This window comes from Acomys russatus, chromosome X, assembly GCF_903995435.1.
Source record: "Acomys russatus chromosome X, mAcoRus1.1, whole genome shotgun sequence".
Taxonomy (NCBI): Eukaryota; Metazoa; Chordata; class Mammalia; order Rodentia; family Muridae; genus Acomys; species Acomys russatus.
Window position 1 is genome coordinate 39,469,152 of NC_067169.1, and position 20,797 is coordinate 39,489,948.

A 20,797-nucleotide genomic window follows, 5' to 3' on the forward strand; every position below is an offset into this window, starting at 1 on the left:
AAATTTATAATACTAAGTTTTAATAAAATATAAGGTATTAACTATAAAATTGACTGAAGAGAGTTTTCTTGGAGTTTATGTCGTCAAAAGATTTTAAAATCTAGCTAACATAACTGAAGGTGTATTCATAAGTAACTTAATGAGATTTAATGTTATAGTATATCAGTGCCAATGAAAGGTTATTTTGCCTAGCTTCATCTCTGCCTCCATTAACTATTTAAGAGATTGCCTTTGCTCCTGCCTGAAACTCAAAAGGCAATTTATGGTCTGAAAGTGAAAAAAATATTTCCAGAGTTTGAGTTTGGAATTTTTCTACATACAATTATGGATTTGAACTAAAGTTCTATAATAGATCCGCATTCTGTCAGGGGACATACATCATTGTTTCAGAAAGTTCAACATGACCATAAAATCCTAATTATATACTATTTAGGAACTGTGAAATTAAAAAATCCTAACAAGTGGTTCTAAGTTGCCTCCTGCAGCTCCTTTAAATACAATCCATAGAAATATTGCTTCCTTGTTGTAAGATAAAATTCAAAGCTATATAGGTCCATTTACCTAGAAGAAATACATTGCCTATTAGGATTAACCAGTTAATCTAGTCCAATGTAATAATTCATTTCAAGAGGTCTTTTAAAATTAGGACAAGTCTTACACTGTAGCCTGAATTCAGTATATAGCCCAGGCTGGCCTTCAACTCATGAAATTATTCCTGCATATATTCCCAAGGGCTGGAATTATAGGTGTATGCCACAGTGTACCACTCAAGAGTCTTTTTTTTTTTTTTAAGATTTATTCATTTATTACATACAGTGTTCTGCCTGCATGTATGCCTACATTCTAGAAGAGGGCACTAGATCTCATTATAGATGGTTATGAGCAACCATGTGGTTGCTGGGAATTGACCTCAGGAACTCTGGAAAAGCAGATGGTACTCTTAAGAGCTGAGCCATCTCTCCAGCCCCAGTTCAAGAGTCTTAAACATTTTTGTGAGGGCTTCCTTGTAGGTTTCATGAATCTTACTGGCAACTTATCAGAGTCAGGCACTCAGAGCAATGTGTAAAGTGACATAATTAGGAATTCAAAGATTAATCATCTCCAAGACCAATATTAAAATTTAAGTATGTATTTTACATGTGCTTATACACACATATATACATGTGCTTATTGTCAACACATTAGATAAGAAATTGGTAGCACATATTCTATCTAGCTTAATTTAAAAGCAGCCATCAGTGTAATTGTAATATCAACATATCTACTTTTCTAATGTGATAAGAAAATATCTCATGTCACCCAGCACGTGGTTATATCACAAGGTACATTCTTTTCCCAGCAAAGAAAACTCATCAGCCTATCTGCAACATTTCAATACTTTTCCCCAGAGAAACCCATTAAGATTCAGAAATGGAGTTATTTTTAATTTTTTATTGTGGCTAGTTATACAGGCTTCCTTTACCTAGCATACAGAAAAATTCCAACCATGTGGAAAAAAAGTGTAGTCTGAGCTACAGAGATCAGAGTCTGGGACAACATTACATTTGCACTACATAAATTGATTTTTTTAAATGCCAAGTAAGGCAGAGAAGATTGCACATGTCTGTAATCCAAGCACTGGGGGAGGCAAAGGCAGGCATATCTCTGTGAGTTCGAGGCCAGCTGGTCTACAAATTAGACCAGGATAGCCAAGACTGCAGAGAGAAACCCTGTCTCAAAAAAAAAAAAAAAAAAAAAAAAAAAAACAAAATGCTAAGTAAAGTGAATCAACACCTGAATAAAATAAAGTGGAAGTTTGAAAGGCAGAATGTATACAAGCAATGAGTAGATGGTGGATATACAAGTTATCTATTTTTGTCTTTATCCTTCTCAAAGACAATTAAAAACTGATGAAGCTATGGAACACTTTGATTTCCTCTGTAAAGCATATGAACTTCCTAAGTTCAAAGACTTCCACATGAAGTGGATTTGGTGGCCAACAGACACATGACATCATCAAGTGTGAGGTATCCAGTAGACTTGGCTGTATATTCCACCAAGTTAACTAGTCCCATTTAATACTTAAATGTTGAGTACTGGATATTAAAGGATAACACTGTCATGATTATTGTTAGTCATACTTTTCTGATGTGTTTTTTTTTCTTTGCAGCTTTCCATAATTGAGAGGACCCATGTAAGTTTTAGAAAATTATAAGTATACACCATTTCATATCAAACATCCATCTGCAATAGTCATAAATCAAAGCTGTGAATCAACATTCCCTTTCTTGGATAATTACAACTTGATTCAGGTCACTAGTGGTTCATTAGTCATTTATAGGGATCAGTCTCAGTGATAAAGCTAAGCTGCTATGGAAAAGAGGGATGGGATAGCATAGCAGCAGTTAGCCTGAAAAAGTGACTAGAGTAGATTTTTTAAAACCCTTTCTTTCATTGTACATGGCAGAAGAGAAGCACAGAAAGAACAAACTCATCATGCGGATTATGCTCTCTTCTTCCTCTTCCTTTAGGGAGAGTTAACGATCTATGTCCGAAATCATTTGAATGATCCAGAGTATCAACTCTCCAGGACATGAATCTATTTTTTTTCTAATTTCATAAGTAAATTGTACATCTGTCCACAGGGAAGAGGTCCACTGCTATTTCAAACTACCACTCACATCTCAAGGTTTCAGCATTCTCTCCACTTTGTCAGTTCCCAAATGACACTGGGATTGTATTTCAGAGAACTAGGATCATTCTAGGAAACCCCACTGCTGCCATCACTGTGTGGTTATCCCCATGCTTACCTTCACCTTAGGATGTTTTATAAGTAGGCTTTCAGCACTCCACATGCGTTTGCACTCAGGGCTAAGATTTATTAGAGTATGTTGTAGGATCCTGTCAGGGAAAGGGCATCAGAATGTGGAAGAATTCATGTGCCGGCATCCTGCTTTACTCTCCTGCACATGCAGGGTTACACAGAATGAACTTCCCTGGCAACAAAAATGCATCAACCTGCAAGTGATGATTTTGTCCAGAGAAATGTTTTGAGATTCTGAGTTTAGAGTTGTTTATTGAGGCTGATCACATTGGTACTCCCTATCTATCAAAGTTCCAGATACACAGAAAACAAGTAGGTGCTCAGTCCAAACCACACTGTGTGTAGTCTGTCTGGCCACTGTGAATCACTTTAATGAGTTAGGAAAGGAGAAAAAAAATCTGAATTAGAAGTTCCCAGATGTCAGATGAGGTCATGCATACTCAGATCTGATATGGTATTTTCTGCCAGGACTGCAGTATTATATAACCTACATTTATAATTGAAGGAGAGGGGCCATAGCTCAACTGAAGGATAGTTAAAATTAATATTATTTTCTCACTTCATTTCACCCAGTCCCTGACTTCTATTTGCCATTTTCTTAGTGAGGAGTACAATGATTATTGATAAAACCTGTGAAGGGAGTACATTGATTATTTCATAGAACCGATGAAAGTTAATAGTTATTTTTTTCTCAGTATGATCTAGTTATTTACAATGAGACATCAAAAAATTCTAACCATATCCCTTCCAGCACATTTTGGACTTCTACTCCTAATTTTGAATAATTTATCTTTACTTATGTGTACATGTCTATGTGCAAGTAGCCTCAGAGGTCAGAACACTGTCATATACCATGAAGTTGGAGTTATAGGAGGTTATAAATCATGGATGTGGTTTCTAAGACCCAAACTCCAGTCCTCCAGAATAGCAGCAAACACGCTTAACCATGGAGTTTCCTGTCATTTTATTCTTACTTTCATATCTTTCCTCCTAATTTCGCAAAGAGCCAAGAGGTTGCAGACATAGAGAAGGAGAGAATAAAGGTGTGATTAATGTCAAACTTGTAGTTTTCTCTGATCATGAATAGTTTTCATTCTTTCCTCTTTAAGGCCTTAATTCATTTATGTTTTTGTTGAGAGGTTAAGAATCATGTTAACTGGAGCTATAGAGATAGATCAGAGATTAAGAGCAGTGTATTGTTCTTGCAGAGCTCAGTTCCCATAGGCCGCAATGACTGGCTCATAACTGTTCTACCTCTGGCTCCAGGGTGGTTGATCATCAGCATATTCTATTGTTACTGCATTCAAATGCACACATGCACAGACACATATATATGGACACACACACACACATGGAGAGAGAGAGAGAGAGAGAGACAGAGAGAGAGACAGAGAGAGAGACAGAGACAGAGAGAGAGACAGAGAGAGAGAGACAGAGACAGAGACAGAGACAGAATATTTTAAAAATATTTTCTCTGTATATTAGCTTGTGTTTGTGAAACCTCCTAAGAGTGGACACAGAGTCTGTCTCTCTTTTCTTGTTCTTGGTATTCCTTGTCTTCTATTGGATTGCCTTGTCCAGCCTGGTTTTATACGGGGGAATGGGCTGAGTCTTATGGTATCTTGTTTTCTCCTGTTTGTTATTCCTTGGAGGTTTGTTCTTTTCTGAAGGGAACCAGATGAGTAGAGAATCTGAGATAAGAGGGAGGTGAGTGGAAGATGAGAGGAATGGAACGAGGGAAAACTGTGTTCATGATGTATCATATGAGAGAAGATTCTACTTTCAATAATAAAAATTGTGGAAACTACATACTTCCTATATCATGACCTCCATCCTCAGTTAGAATATTATTTTCTTTGTGCCTCAGAAGTTACTTGCAACCAAACTTGTAACAATCAGCTAATTGTATGCTTTATTTATTATTTTTTATGAATACTAAATCTTTGACACCTATATATCTGTAATGCAATTTTTATTAGCATATGTGACAATTTCACTATCCATCTATATTAAATTTGACTCTTATCTTCTTCATATTTTAAACTTTTTATTCATATAATAATTAAGGCAAATCCCAATAAAGTATTCACAGATTTCACAAACAGTACTCTGGGTAAAATAAAATGGCAAAATTTTGGAACTTCAACTGTTGTCTGACTGCTCCCTCTGCTTGAGGAAGCTCTGAATGCCCTTTTATCAGGGGGTATGAGAAACTACATTCTACACAAAGAAAGACCAAACTGTTTAAAATTACCTTGCAATTTTGGAATTATTAATATGTTCCCTCATAAAAGAAAAATCTGTGTCGCTAACCAATCAACCAGGTGAAGAGGAAACCCACAGAATGGGAGAGAATCTTTGACAGCTATACATCTGGAAGAGGATTAATATCTAGACTAAATAAAGAACTCAAAAAACAAAAAACAAAATAAAAAACAAAACAACAATCCATTCAAAGACATGGCAGCTGAACAGAAGGTTTAAAAAGAAGAAATATAAATTACTAAGAAATTTTTTTAATGTCTACCATCCCTAGCAATTAGGGAAATGTAAATATGAATAACTTTGAGATTTCATCTTATTCCTGTCAGAATAACAAAATATCAACAAAACAACTAACAACAAACACTGTAAATCATGTGAAGAAACAAAACATTCATTCACTCTTGGTGTTACTAATACTCTAACAGTGTGGCAAATCCTCAAAAAAGTGAAGAATAAATCTACCGTATGAGCCAGCCATATCTTGCATCAACATGTCATCATATAATTAATGGACTCAGCATTCTACTCCACAGATACTCAGCCATGTTCACTACTACTCTTTTCCCAAATAGCTAGGAAATGAAAACAATCTAAATGCTGTCCGATTTATAATTATGAAATTATGGTACAAATACACTATGGAATACCATTCAGTTGAAAAGATAAATGAAACCATGTAATTTACAGGTAAAGGGATGGAACTAGAAAAGACCATACTAGCTGATGCAACCCAGGCCTGGAAAAATAAACATTATATGTTCCCTCTCATCTGAGGTTCCTAGCTTCACATCTTTAAATGTAACTGCAAAACCCAGAAAAGTAAAAGGGACCACTGTAGGGAGAAATGGAGAGCAATAGAGAGGAGACTAACAGTATGCAAGTAATCTAAAGGGGGAGATAGAAAAAAAACAGGGAGAATTTAATTAGGGAGAAGATAGGAAGATAAATACAAAAGTAAGGAAAAGAATAATATAAAAGTAAAGATATCTGGAAAAATAAGGAATAATGCTATTAACTATTCAGCTAAAATACCTATAATACATTTAATTATGTATATGTATAAGCAAATACAGTTTAAATGAAATGTTATCATCTGTGCTGGAAATGTTCCTCCAAAAAGACATAGATTGCCAAAATACCCAATACCAGGTATGAGAATACCTCTTTTGAGTTACTGGTCAAGGTTGTCCAAGAGATTCCCAAAATATTACAGGCTATTGTTGTTGCACCCAGAGGCTGAAGGTATGTCTTCATTGCTGAAGACATTATGTACTTGAGACACAGGGCCCAGATGACCCCAGCTGGATCTGACCTGAAAGCCTCTGCCAAGAAGACTAGCTTTCATGGTACTTAGAAGCTTGTATAAGAGTTTCTCAAGGAGGTAAGAGAAGAAAATAACAGTCTTACCCATCTGCAATGCCTAGGAACTACAGCAATGACCAGCATGTCACAATAACCCTAAGGGTACAGTAGTGACACACATATCATGATGGTAATCAACAGCTATAACTGCATGGTCTGATGCTTTGTAATTTATTGTTAATTATTTTACTCCCAGAGTTGTACTTGCTGCCTGTACCTCAAGTAGTCCTGTGTAACCTTGCCTTGAAATGTATCCCTGATTGGCTAAATAAAAGACTTTCACACATGGGCAGGGCAGAAGTGAAGTAGGTGTGGCCAAGTTTCCTGTGCTTAAAGGAGAGAAGGACCGTAGGAAGGAGATAGAGAGTTATGAGAAGAGAAGAAGGAAGCAAGACTGCCATGGGTTACAGTGGAGAAAACCATGTTGGGAAGAAATTTACTCTGAGGTGGTGTCAGGGAGAAGCAGCACAAATGGAAAGCAAGTGCAAGTATTTATGGAATTATGGAAGGGAAGTAACCCAGATAGGAATGGTTAAAGCAAATGGCAGGGGATGTGGGGCTGGAAGGTAACAAGGAAGTTTAGAGGGTTTATATCTGCCCAGCCCCAGGTGAAATAGGCTTATTTAAAATTCTATCAGGTGGTTGTCTCTTTTATTGATATGGGAGGTAGGTTAATAATAACTGCCATAATAATTATAGGCTTTTAATAATAAACATTAATAGTATTTTTTATTTTCTACAACAAGCTGTCTAATTGGACTGAAGGTCTTCTCAACAAGAAGGAAATAATGCCTGGTAGTAGAAAACTACCTAACGACCCAGGACTGGAAAATTCATGGGACTTGAAGAACCTACAACCACCACTTTACTCATATCTAACTATGTTCTAAATATGTATTCTTTACACACAGATAAGTGTAGCTCCCATGTTTAATTTTAAAAAGTGGTGCATGCCTTTAATCCCAGCAGAGGCAGAGGCAGGTAGATTGGTATGAGTTCTAGACCAGTCTAGTCTACAAAGCAAATCCAGGACAGCCAAGGCTATGCAGAGAAACCTTGTCTCAAAAATAAACAAACAAAATATTTTCTTTGCAATGGATTAAGTCCTATTACAGAAAACCATAACCAAGCAAACTAGAGTTCTACAGCTCAGGTCCAAAGAATATATATACAAAACACTCCCCCACCTATGGTTCAGGGAACACTGCAGGAGACAGGACAGAAATATTGTAAGAGCCAGAGAGAATAAAAAATTTTGCTGAGAGAGTCTGTCTCCATAGGAATGTCAGAAGCTGTCTCACCAACAGGACTAATGAAACAAAACCTGGAAAAGGACACCTATGGACATGCTAATATAAAAGAGGGGACGCTCTGGAAGCCTAGGCCCTACACAAAGAGCTACAGCCAATTAAGGAATGTGAAGAGTGACTGAAGTAGTCTTCAGCAGGGAAATGCACACCAATTGATTATCCAATACAAACTGGTCAGCCCTAAAACCATATACATAGTAGTAACATTACATAGACTGAGTAGGTTGTATTTATATGGTTATAATTTATCTATCTATCTATCTAAGCATCTATCTATCTGTAAGAAGAAATAAGTTGCTTTCTCCCATGCTTCTCTCTTTATGAGGCAGATTTGGGCCCAGGGGTCCCGTTCAAACTAAGGCACCAGCCAAGGTCAGTACAGGCGGTAAACTTTAAACACCTTCCCAGATCTAGCCAATGGTCAGAACAGTCTCCACACTTGAATGGAGAGTGGGATATGACTTTCTCATGTACTCTGGTGCCTCACATTTGACCATGTCCCCTGGAGGGGGAGACCTGGTGGCACTCAGAGGAAGGACAGCAGGTTACCAAGAAGAGACTTGATACCCTATGAGCATATACAGGGGGAGGTAATCCCCCTCAGGAACAGTCATAGGGGAGGGGAATAAGGGGAAAACAGGAGGGAGGGAAGAATGGGAGGATACAAGGGATGGGATAACCATTGAGATGTAATAAGAATAAATAATAAAAAATTTAAAAAAAGAAGAAATAAGTTGAAATCACGAATTTGAAGAAGAGCTAGGGTGGTTTACATGGGAGCGTTTGGATGGAGGAAAGAAAAGGGGAAAATGACAAAATTATATTCTCTCAAAATACAAAAAATAATTCAAAATATTTCCATTTGTTGTTTTAAAGTATTAATATGCAAGAACTGGACAAATATCTGTTCATTAAGTTTATAAATATTTTTTAAAACTGATAATGCCAAATTATACTTTTTTCTATTATGTTCAAGGAATTCTGTACAAATTCATAGTGGTAACTTTTTTAGGTCAGAAAATGTCCATATCAAAACATATACTCAATTTCAGAGCAGAAAAATAAAAAGTCATGGGAGATATTTTGAGTTATTAATAAAAGATACAAAATAATCTATAGAAAGTAAAATCTAAAACTAAACAAAAATAAGGGAGCACACAGCAGAGCAGACAAGGCAAAATAAGTAGGAAAAAGAAAACAATCTGGTTGCAGTATAAAATACATTCTAAAATAATCTAAGTTGTCACCAATATTTTCATTTCTAATACTTCAGTTGTGGATAAATATCTAATAACTATTCCAAAATGTTCAACATTCTCAGCCTTTTGGGCAAAACAAATCAAAATTATTTTGAGATTCCATATTACCACAGTCAGAATTTCTATGATCAAGAACACAACTGACAACAAATGCTGGCTAAATAGTGGGAAAATGAAGACCCTTATATACCATGAGTGACAGTGCAATTGATACAGCCAATATGGAAATCCATGGGGGAAGTTTCTCAAAAAAACCTAAAAGTTGAACCACTATATGACCCAGATATAACACACCTGGATGTGTTATCAAATGACTGTGTATTCTCCCACAGATACTTGTACATCCATGTTTAGTGATTCACAATAGCAAGGAAATGGAATTAGCCTAAACAACCATTAATCAGAACGGAAGGATACAAGGGACGAGATAACCATTGAGATGTAACAAGAATAAATTAATTAAAAAATTAATTAATTAAAAAAACAACCATTAACCACTAGATAAAGAAAATATAGTGTATATATAGTGTATATACACAATAAAAATTTTATTCAGCTGTAAACAAAAATTAAATTCATGGGAAAGTATATGGAACTGAAAATTATTATGGTAAATTAATTAACCAGATTCAGAAAGACAAGTGTATTTACTCCCATAGGGGGATATTAAGTTTTGATTTTATATATATGTATATGGGCTGGGGGTATAGATCATGAAACTATAAATTGAAGTGTAAGAGATGAAAATAAGGTTTTAGTAAGGGAGTAAAGGAGAATACTATAGAAGATATAAGACATGGAAAGAGAATGGCATGTTAAAGGAATGGCTCATCAGTAAAGAGCATTTGCTGTTCTTCCAGAGTATCAGAGTTCAGTTCTCAGTTCTTACATCAGGCAGCTTAAAATCATTTGTAACTCCAGATCCAAGAGATTCTATGCCTTTGGCTTCCTTTGGCACCTGTCCTTATATCTGTACATACCTACAAACAAACTCACATACTTATGCAGAATTTTTTAATTTTTTTTTTATTTTAAAAAGGGAAATCCAGCCCTTTCTCAGAAAATTCGGAAGAGCTCTACCTCAAGACCCAGCCATAACACTCCTGGGCACATACCTGAAAGATGCTTCACCATCTAAGGACATTTCTCAACTATGTTCATAGCAGCTTATTCATAATAGCCAGAATCTGAAAACAACCCAGATGTCTCTCAATCAAAGAATGAATAAAGAAACTGGTACATTTGTGCAATGGAATATTAATCAGCTATTATAAACAAAGAAACCTTGAGTTTTTCAGGCAAATGGATAGAACTAGAACAGATTGTCTTGAGTGAGGTAATCCAGACCCAGAAAGGCACGCACGGTATATCCTCACATATAAGCAGATATTAGCCACATAGTACAGAATAACCGCACTACCATCCACAGACCTAAAGAAGTTAAATAACAAAGAAGACCCTAGGGAAGATGCTTAATGCTCATTCAGAAGGGCAAATAGAATAGAGCCAGGTAGCAGTTAAAGAGAATCAACAAGATAGGAGCCTACAATAGAGATCCTATGAAAGACTCCACCCAGCAAGAGATCAAAGCAGATGCTGAGACTCACAGCCAAACTTGGGGTAGAGCCCAGGAAGTCTTATGGAAGAGTTAGGGGATAGAAGGACCTGGAGTAGAAAGGAGTTCCACAAGGAGACCAGTGAAGCCAGCAAATCCGGGCAGAGGAGGGGAGTGTTGTAGAAACTGATGCACCAACCAAAGACAATGCATGGTGAGGACATAGAACCTCTGCTTAGATGCAGTTGATAGGCAGCACAGTCTCCTTGTGGGTCCCATAATATTGGGAGTATGGACTACCTCTGACATGAACTCTGATGCCCACTAATTGATCATTTCACCCTGGTGGGACGGCCTTGCCAGGCCACAGAGGAAGAGGATACAGGCAGTTCAGGTGAGACTTGATAGGCTGAGGTCAAATGTTATGTGAGAGGTTCCCCTTTCTGAGGACTAGGGAAGTGCGGGAGGGAGATGAGAGAGGGAGGTGGAGCAGGAGGCAACCAGGGAGAGGGCTACAATCAGGATGTAAAGTCAACAAAACTTTTAAAATGTGAAATGGGAGATACTAGACTAGAGGGAGAAAGAGAACCATGGCAAAACCATGAGGGTGGGAGAATGGGGCCAAGAGAGGATAAGCAACTAAAAACATGTAAAAATGGCATGACGGGGCTGGAGAGATGGCTCAGTGGTTAAGAACACTGACTGCTTTTCCAGAGGTTCTGAGTTCGATTCCTAGCAACCACATGGTGGTTCACAACCATCTATAATGTGGCCTAATATGCTCTGTATACATAATAAATAAATAAATAAATCTTTAAAAAATGGCATGAAAATGAAAGCATAAGAGGTATGAGAGATGGCTTAGAGCACTTACTTGTCTTGCAGAGGACCCTAGTATGATTGCCAGCACCCACACCAAGCAGCTTACAACTGCCTGTAACTCTAGTTCTATGAGATTTGATGCTCTCTGGCCGCTGAGGGATCCTCCATCTATGTGGTAGATATACACTTATGAATTTGTGCTAGCTCTTTTATGAATTTATAAGTAAATAAGTCTTCTAAAAATACATTTTATTAATTTATTCATATTACATCTCTGAGATTCCATCTTACACCCATCAGAATGGCTAAGATCAAAAACTCAAGCGACACCACATGCTGGCGAGGATGTGGGGAGAGAGGAACACTCCTTCATTGCTGGTGGGAATGCAAACTAGTACATCCACTTTGGAAATCTATCTGGTGCTATCTCAGAAAAATGGGAATAGGGCTTCCTCAAGACCCAGCTATTCCACTCCTTGGAATATACCCAGAAGATGCTCCAGCACACAACAAGAAACTTTGCTCAACCATGTTCATAGCAGCCTTATTCATAATAGCCAGAACATGGAAACAGCCTAAGTGTCCCTCAGTAGAAGAGTGGATAAAGAAACTGTGGTACATTTACACCATGGGATACTACTCAGCTATTAAAAACAAGGAATTCCCGAAATTTGTGGATAAATGGATTGAGCTAGAAATGATCATAATGAGTGAGTTAACCCAGAAGGAGAAAGAATCAAATGGTATATACTCACTTATATCTGCATACTAGCCCAAGGGGCATGTCCCACGAAAGCCTTCACTTACCAGGAAACTGGGACAGAAGGGAAGGCATCTTATTGGGACTCTAAATGAGAGACGCATGGGAGAATAGCAAAATAAAAGGATACAGAGGGTCCTAGAAACCTACAAGTAGAACAATATGATAGGCAGATTTGGGCCCAGGGGTCCCGCTCAAACTAAGGCACCAGCCAAGGACAATACAGGAGGTAAACTTTAAACCCCTTCCCAGATCTAGCCAATGGTCAGAATATTCTCCACAGTTGAGTGGAGAGTGTGATATGACTTTCTCACGTACTATGGTGCCTCACATTTGACCATGTCCCCTGGAGGGGGAGACCTGGTGGCACTCAGAGGAAGGACAGCAGGTAGCCAAGAAGAGACTTGATACCCTATGAGAATATATAGGGGGAGGTGATCCCCCTCAGGAACAGTCATAGGGGAGGGGAATAATGGGAAAATGGGGGGGGGGGAATGGGAGGATACAAGGGATAGGATAAACATTGAGATGTAACAAGAATAAATTAATAAAAAAATATATCAAGAAAGAAAAAAAAAAAGAAAAAAAAATACATCTCAATTGTTATCCCATCCCTTGTATCCTCCCATTCCTCCCTCCCTCCCATTTTCCCCTTACTCCCCTCTCCTATGACTGTGACTGAGTAAATAAGTCTTAAAAAAAAGAAGAAAAATATTTCAAGTTAAAAAAACCCTAATATTCATTGAACCACATTTTTGAGTGTTGTTCAGAGAGTATACCTTTCAATGCCTACACTATGTTACAAGTTAAATACCCTCTTCCCAGGTAAGAAAATGAAGATGCAACGACAAGGCATTTTCCTAAGACTCCTTCAATAACATGAAACTTGACTAGAATTTCAAAGTAAGTTTAAAGGATGAAAGCCTCTACATTTCTTACAAACTACACTGTTCTCCAGTTGAGCTACAGAAGGTAAATTGGAATAATCTGGCACACTCATTTTCAAATTTAAATACCTACGACTTCTAGGCAAGCATGGTGTTGCTTTACTTAGTTACTGTGAACACAGATTCTAAAACAGAAACTTATAACTTTTCAGAGCTTCACTATTTGCACACACATTTATATGAAGCCCAGGGAATCGTAAAATATAGGAAATATAAAATATAAAATTTGAAATTATATTTTATTTTTACAAAATCATCTTAATTTAAAAATGAAGTCACATGAGATAAATGATACCAGTTTGAAAGTAACAAATGTGTTTTAGAGACCCTTCTATCATTTTGAGTGCATTATTCTTGTCCCTTTCAGGTTTTGCCTTTTACATTTACTAATTTACCTAAGGACTTTGAAACCATTTAATGGTTCATTTCATAAAGGTAATTAATGCTAGTATTTAGACATTTAAAAACACACATGGGGGACTGAATAACATTGGTACAATTACAATGTTTTAAGTGGTTATTTCTTTTCTTCCCTCCACAAAATAATTTTAATACAGTCTGGTGCTAGTATTATCATTGCTGTTTAAATTATAAACATAGGAACTGACAAAATGAAAACTATATTCCAGTTCAAATTAGGCATAGCATACAGAATATTAAAACAAAGAACCTTACTGCTTTTGTTTCCAATAAAATACTAAACTGATTGCTTTCAGTTAGCCAAACTCAAAATTCCGTCAAACACACATCTTGGTAAATATTATGAGTCATTTCTTTGGGAATTTTTCTGGAGGCAACATTGAAATAGTGGCAAAACCTCATCTATGCTATTGGACTAATATCATTTGTGTTACCACAGCTAATATGAGAGTAGAAGTGCTCATTGGTTACACAAACCAAGAAAGAAGTGGTAAACAAACTCCAATGAGATGAAGTTCTCATTTATAGATAGCTCCAATGTGAAGTTTCATAATTTTCACTGGATAGTGTGGTAGCTCTGTAGCCATCAAAAGCAATCTGTTTCCTTCTTTGTGCAGATTATAGATATATTATCTATTAATTAATTCATTTTTTGAAGGGAAGCATGTTTTTTTCCTTCTTCATTTTTGTTCAGCTCACTCCTTACTGTCTTATAAATCTCTACCCTAATCATTTGAGTAACCTGGACTCCCATGACTATGTCAATGTTTTAAATAGAAGAACGTAATTTATAAAACATAATTTATAAAAATGTTGGTAATTATGTAAAAATGTTGGAAACTGTAGTGGTTATCACTGTGCCAAATAACTGACAGAAACAATTTGAGGGAGAAAAGATTTACTTTGGTTCATGAACTCAGTACATAGGAGGTGGGAAGGAAGGCATGGCTGAGCATCAGCAGCGTCGCCCCTGAAATTCAGAGACCTGCAGAATATGGCATTTAAAGATGTTTTCATTATTTTAAAGATTCACTGACAATGAGACAGGTTAACTCCTGGCAACACCCAGCCTGCCTCAAAGAAGATGAACATCAAAGAACCTCCTAATGGAGATGGCTTAACATGTGGCAAACAAGCCACTGGGCAAAAGGTCTTCATTTATACCACAGACAGAATTCTGCCCAAAAAATGGCAAGCTTGGATGCAGACAGAGTGAGTAGATGGCCAAACTCTGCCAAGACAGGGTAAGCAAGTCCTCAATAGTTCTTGGTTCACTAATATGTCTGTCAGATATATTGGGCCAAAGGGCTGAAGAAAATGCACCAGTGTTATAGAGTTTTGGGTGACTATTCAGGCAGCAAAATGTCTCTGTCATCTTCTTATTTGGGAAGCTGCCAATCTGTACTTCCTGTATACTCAGATAATTAATTTTATTCCTTCTCAAGTCTCTGATGCGGTTGAAGGCCAGATAGTTTAGTTTTACAATTAAGCTTAGTTGTTTAGGAATTAAGATGTTTTTAGGTCTGGATAGATGTTTTAAGTTGATAATGACAAGATACGATAGCTATTGATTTATCTTCAGAATTTTAGATGCACCAAGATAGAAAAGATGTTTTCTTCAAGGCTGTCAAATACAAATAACCCAAACACTATGAATGTAACATATCTATCTATCTATATCATATATTATATATATAATTCCTGATTGTTTCATGGTCCTTCTTGCTGTATGTAGTTTATTGTGTGTGTATGTGTATGTGTAATAAAATAAATTTATATGTAAAAAAACAAAAATAAATGAAATAGGAGTATACACCAGGAAAAAATTTAAAGTGTATAGTAGAAATTCATCACATGGCCAAGGACTGGATGCACAATGAAGCAAATTAAATTCAGGAGTGGCTATGACGTTACAAGGCCCTGCCTTTTAAAGGCATCATAACCTGCACATTAGTACAACAGGCTGAGAATTGGATGTCAAAAACAGAAGCCTATGGAGGACATTTCACAGCCAAACTAATAGATTCAGAAGTTAGAGTCATTATATGTGTGAAAGTGCCATTTTTTTCTTTTTCTTGTGATATGAGAAGTACAATTGCCACAATACAGGTTGCAACAAAAGAAATGTCTTAAAGGAGCACTGCAAGATCTAAACATCAAGAATATTCTGGTAATTTTCAAAATTTTTATTAATTTATTTTTATTGTATGTATGGGAGTTTTGTCTTCATGCCTGTGTGCCATGCCCATGCAGTGCAGTCCAAGGCCAAAAGAAGGCAACAGATCCCTTGCAACTGGCTGTTAGCTGCTATTTAGCTGCTAGAAACTTGACCAAACTCCTCTGCAGGAGCAACACGTGCTTTCAACTGCTAAGCCATCTCTCCAGCCCACAATGAAACAGCATAGGAACCTATAGGTCTTCATGGATCAACTCTCCATATTCCGACTCTCCTATTTACTGACCTATCAGGTCTGGCCTGTGCGTGCTTTCTTGTAATTGGCTCTGCCCACAGAGACTCCCTGTTGCTTTTTTCTTTCAGGAGATGTCATTCTTGATGGAATCAGCTATTAATTTACTGTTACATTTTCTATTCTCCTTGGTCTAGATATATAGTAGAACAGTATCTTTTAGGACTTGCTATCCCCATACACTTTAGAAACTTTATTTGTCCTTTTGGTACTTAAGTACCTTGTAATTGCTAGTCATTTTAGCTTAATCTTCTCTATTCAAAATACTAGTGGTAAGCCTGGAGGGGGAGAGAGAGAGAGAGAGAGAGAGAGAGAGAGAGAGAGAGAGAGAGAGAGAGAGAGAGAGAGAGAGAGAGAGAGAGAGAGAATATATCTCATAGGTGAAGAGGGCTTGTGGCTCTTCCAGAGGACCTAAGTTCATTTCCCAGCACCCATGTTGGGCAGCCTTTAACTGCAGATTCAGGACATCAGACACCCTCTTCTGGCAAAAATGGATACATACACACACACACACAGACACACACACACACAAATGAAAACAAGATAGATTTTTTAAATAAATACTGATGCTGTTTCTTTTCCTCAGATGACAGTGAGTAACTAAGATGTAGAAGAGATTTTATTCTTCATAAAATGCATCAGATTTTCTTATTGACAGAGATAACACAATGTAATAGGAAATACAAAGCAAAACATAATCAGTATATATCCAGTTGTGCTGTTATTTCAGGAAATTAGGTTTCACCTTAAGAGATGCTACTTAAGTAATGAGATATGGTGGTGTAAGCCTGTAATCCCTGCACTTGGGAGGTGGAAGCAAAGGGATTAAGAGTTAAATACCAGTCTTTTCTATAAGAGACACCGTTTCAAAAAAATGTAACCTAATATCAGTTAGCTTTAATGAATAGTAAAAGCAGTGACCAGATTCCTTACAAGGAGACCAAAAGCCAGAGACATAGATTTTTCAGTGTGAGACATGTAAGGTTATGTTGATTAGTAACTTGAAAATTCAATCAGTAGAAGTGTTAAAAGGTGCATAGAACACTAAGTAGGTGGGAGATATCCTTTAGCTACCACTTAATCAGTAAAATGCCAGTGGATTCCCATTGAGTGTGTTTGGCATTCTTCTCATTTTCTCTCTTTTTGTAAAGATTTGTAGGCCAATAATTATTTTGATTTCAGCACGCAATTACATTTTCTTTGCTTGAGTTTCTCTCAGTTATGTACGAAGCATCCTGTTCTCAAGCCACTTTGTATTTGTCTTTCTTATCCTGTCTCACTGCTTATTGATGGTAGTAAGCAAGTTAAATTATGAGAAACTTTAGTCTTTAATACGGTCAAGACATTAGTGCTAAAGGCAAGGAAACAAACTAGACAGCATCAAGAAAATGGATTCTGGCTCTACAGGAAACTACTTTTATTATCTTTTTTTTCCATTTTGGGGGATGAAAAGTACTTGCATGATATAGGGATACAAGTAAAGTAGTCCTAGAAAATCATCTCTTTATAGTTAATGAGGAAGTTTTAATCACAATATTTAGAGTAATCTGATCAAAATATAAAGAATTTTAAAATAATATTTCATTTTATTGAAATGGATTATTTTTTCACAATGTTTTCCCCTCCTTCTACTCCTCTCAGTCTCCCTTCATCACCTCCTATCTTGATCTTCTCTCTTTCTGTATCTCATTAGGAAATAACTGGCTTCTAGGGGATAATCATAAAATATAACCAAATAAAATATAGTAAGATAAAATAAAAACAATCACATTAAAGTTGAGTAAGACAAATAGAAGGAAAAGAACCCAGAAGAAAGCACAAGAAGCAGAGACTCACTAGTTTGCACACCCAGGAATAAAAACACTAAATTGGAACATTCATAGATCAGTGGCTTAGGTGAGCCTTCATCAGAGAGGATTCCTCCTGCAGCAGATGGGAACAAATACAGGGCCCCATAGCCAGACAATATGCAGAGTGAGAGACTTGGGAGCACTCAGTCCTAAATGAGGTATCTCTATCAAATGTCTCACCTCCGGGTCTTCACCAGGTCTTGTGCATATATATTATGGCTTCCAGTTAAATAACATTTTTATTTATTCTTTAAAAACTTCATGTTTTGTACAATGTATTTTGATCATATACATCAGTCACTTCCATTCTCTAACCCTCCTTGGTATTCCCTGTCAATCAGTCTCTCTCAACTTTATCTCTTATCTTTGTGTTACTAATAAACCCCTGAGTGCAATTAGCACTGCCCATTCATGCATAGATGTAGGGATATCCACTGGAGAATGAGACCTCCACATTTGCCAAAACTTTTCCTGTGTCCAGGGAAAATGTAAGGTGAAAGGGTGAATAATTCTAGAGAAATGTAAACAGAGATATTATTCTTTTGAAAATATATGGTTCCTTGTCTCAGGCTGGCATTGTTTGACTAGCAGATATCATTTGTTAATAGAGGAATGCCAAATCAGTGAATGATGAAATCATTAGTACTAGACCATTTTGATCAGATGCCTTTGATAATGATGTGCTGATTAAGACATAATCATCATTTTCTTCACAGAGGAGTTTTGTTATTTACTAATAATCATTTCTTTACTGCATGTATGTTTATGCATGAGCACACACCTATATATAACATAATTTTCAAAAATTAAAATATCTCAAATTCTTTATAATTTTCTATTGTTTTTATTTGTTATTCAGATTACATCTCGATTGTTGTCCCCTCACTTGTGTCTTCTCATTTGCCCCTCACTCCCTCTTTCACCCTTTCCCTTCTCCTGGGTTTGTGACAGAATGAGCCTCCTCCCCCATCATATGCCATGTGTATCTTTCTAGGGCCGGGGCTAACTCACTCAGGATGATCATTTCTAATCTCAATTTACCTGCAAATTTCTGGATTTCCTTGTTTTTAATAGCTGAGTAGTATTCCATAGTGTAAATGTACCACAGTTTCTTTATCCATTCTTCAACGTAGGGACATCTAGGTTGATTCCAGGTTCTGGCTATTACAAATAAAGCTGCTATGAACATAGTTGAGCAAATGTCCTTGTGTGGTAGAGCATCTTTCAGGTGTATTCCAAGGAGTGAAATAGCTGGGCCTTGAGGTAGCCCTACTCCCAATTTTCTGAGAAAAATGTCAGATTGATTTCCGAAGTAGTTGTATACAAGTTTACACTCTCACCAGCAATGAAGGAGTGTTCCTCTTTCTCCACATCCTCAGCAGTATGTACTGTCACTTGTGTTTTTGATCATAGCCATTCTGATGGGCATAAGACGGAATCTCATCACATGGCATATACTCATAACTGGACACTAGCCCAAAAAAATGTCCATGAAAGTCTTCACTTATCAGGAGATTGGGATAGATGCAGGGACTTCTTATTGGGACTCCAAGTGACAGTAATATGGGAGAATGAGGAAATAGAAGGATCCAGAAGGACCTAGAAACCTAGAAGAAGAACATCATGACAGGCAGATTTGGACCCCGGGGGGGTTCTACTCAAACTACTGTACCAACCAAGGATAATACATGCAGTATACATTGAAGCCCTATTCAGATCTATCCAATGGACAGGATATTCTCCACAGTTGTATGGAAAGCGGGGACTGACATTGACATGAACTCTGGTGCCCCATGTATGACCACTTCCCCTTGGTGGGGAGGCCTGGTGGCACTCAGAGAAAGAATAGGCAGGCTACCAACACAAGACTTGATAGGCTGTGACCATATGGTAGGGGAGGAGGTCCCTTTCTGTCATAGACCTAGGGGAGGGAAATAGGGTGAAAGAGAAAGGGAGGGAGGAATGGGAGGATACAAGTGAAGGGATAACAATTGGGATGTAATCCAAATACATTTTTAAAAAAGAAAAAGAAAAAATAAAACCCTATTTCTTAATTGGATTATTTGATTTGGTGGTATTTAATTTCTTGAGTTTTTTAAAAATATATTTTGGATATTAGCCCTTTGTTAGATGTGTGGTTAGTGAAGATGTGGTTAAAAGCATCGAGAGACAGACAGACAGACAGACATTAGGATTTCCAATGCTATATTATTTATCAAATTCAGTGTTGCAAAATCTTGCAAGGGGCCACTCAATGCTTAGTATCACACTCTCTCAAAATAAAAATGTACAAAAAAACATAAATAAAAGATGTTTTTCCCTTCATGAAACCTGCACTCACTTCCACATTTTTGCAGATGTATTCTTATTGTCTAACAACTTGAAATATAAATCAGAGGCTTTTTTCATAATTTTCTAGGGACTTGAGAATGGCAAAGAACATACATGAGCAATACCTGAACTCTGTTAGAATAACTATTGCTCCCAACTCCTGATTTCCTCTTCTTTTATCTTTCCCCTTAGATTTGTTCTTTTTTTATTAATTAATTTATTCATATTATAACTCAATTGTTCTCCCATCACTTGTATCCTCCCTTTCCTCCCTCCCTCCTTAGATTTTACATAAGAATGTTAAGGGATTTTTTTGTGAAACACCTGTCTTTCTTTATTTCTTTTTTTTTTTTTTTCAAAACAGGGTTTATCTGTTTAGCCTTGGATGTCCTGGACTCACTTTGTAGACCAGGCTGGCCTCTAAGTCACAGAGATATAGAGTATAGAATCATAATACCAGGTCCAGCATGGTTTTGGGCCCTAAACAGACACATAGACCAACTGAATACAACAGAGCACCCAGGAATAAACCAATGAACCTAGTGAAAAAGTGCCGAAAGTACTGATGAAAAACAGCCTTTCAACAAACGGTGCTGGGAAAACTGGATACATAAATGAGTAAAATTAGATCCCTATCTCTCACTG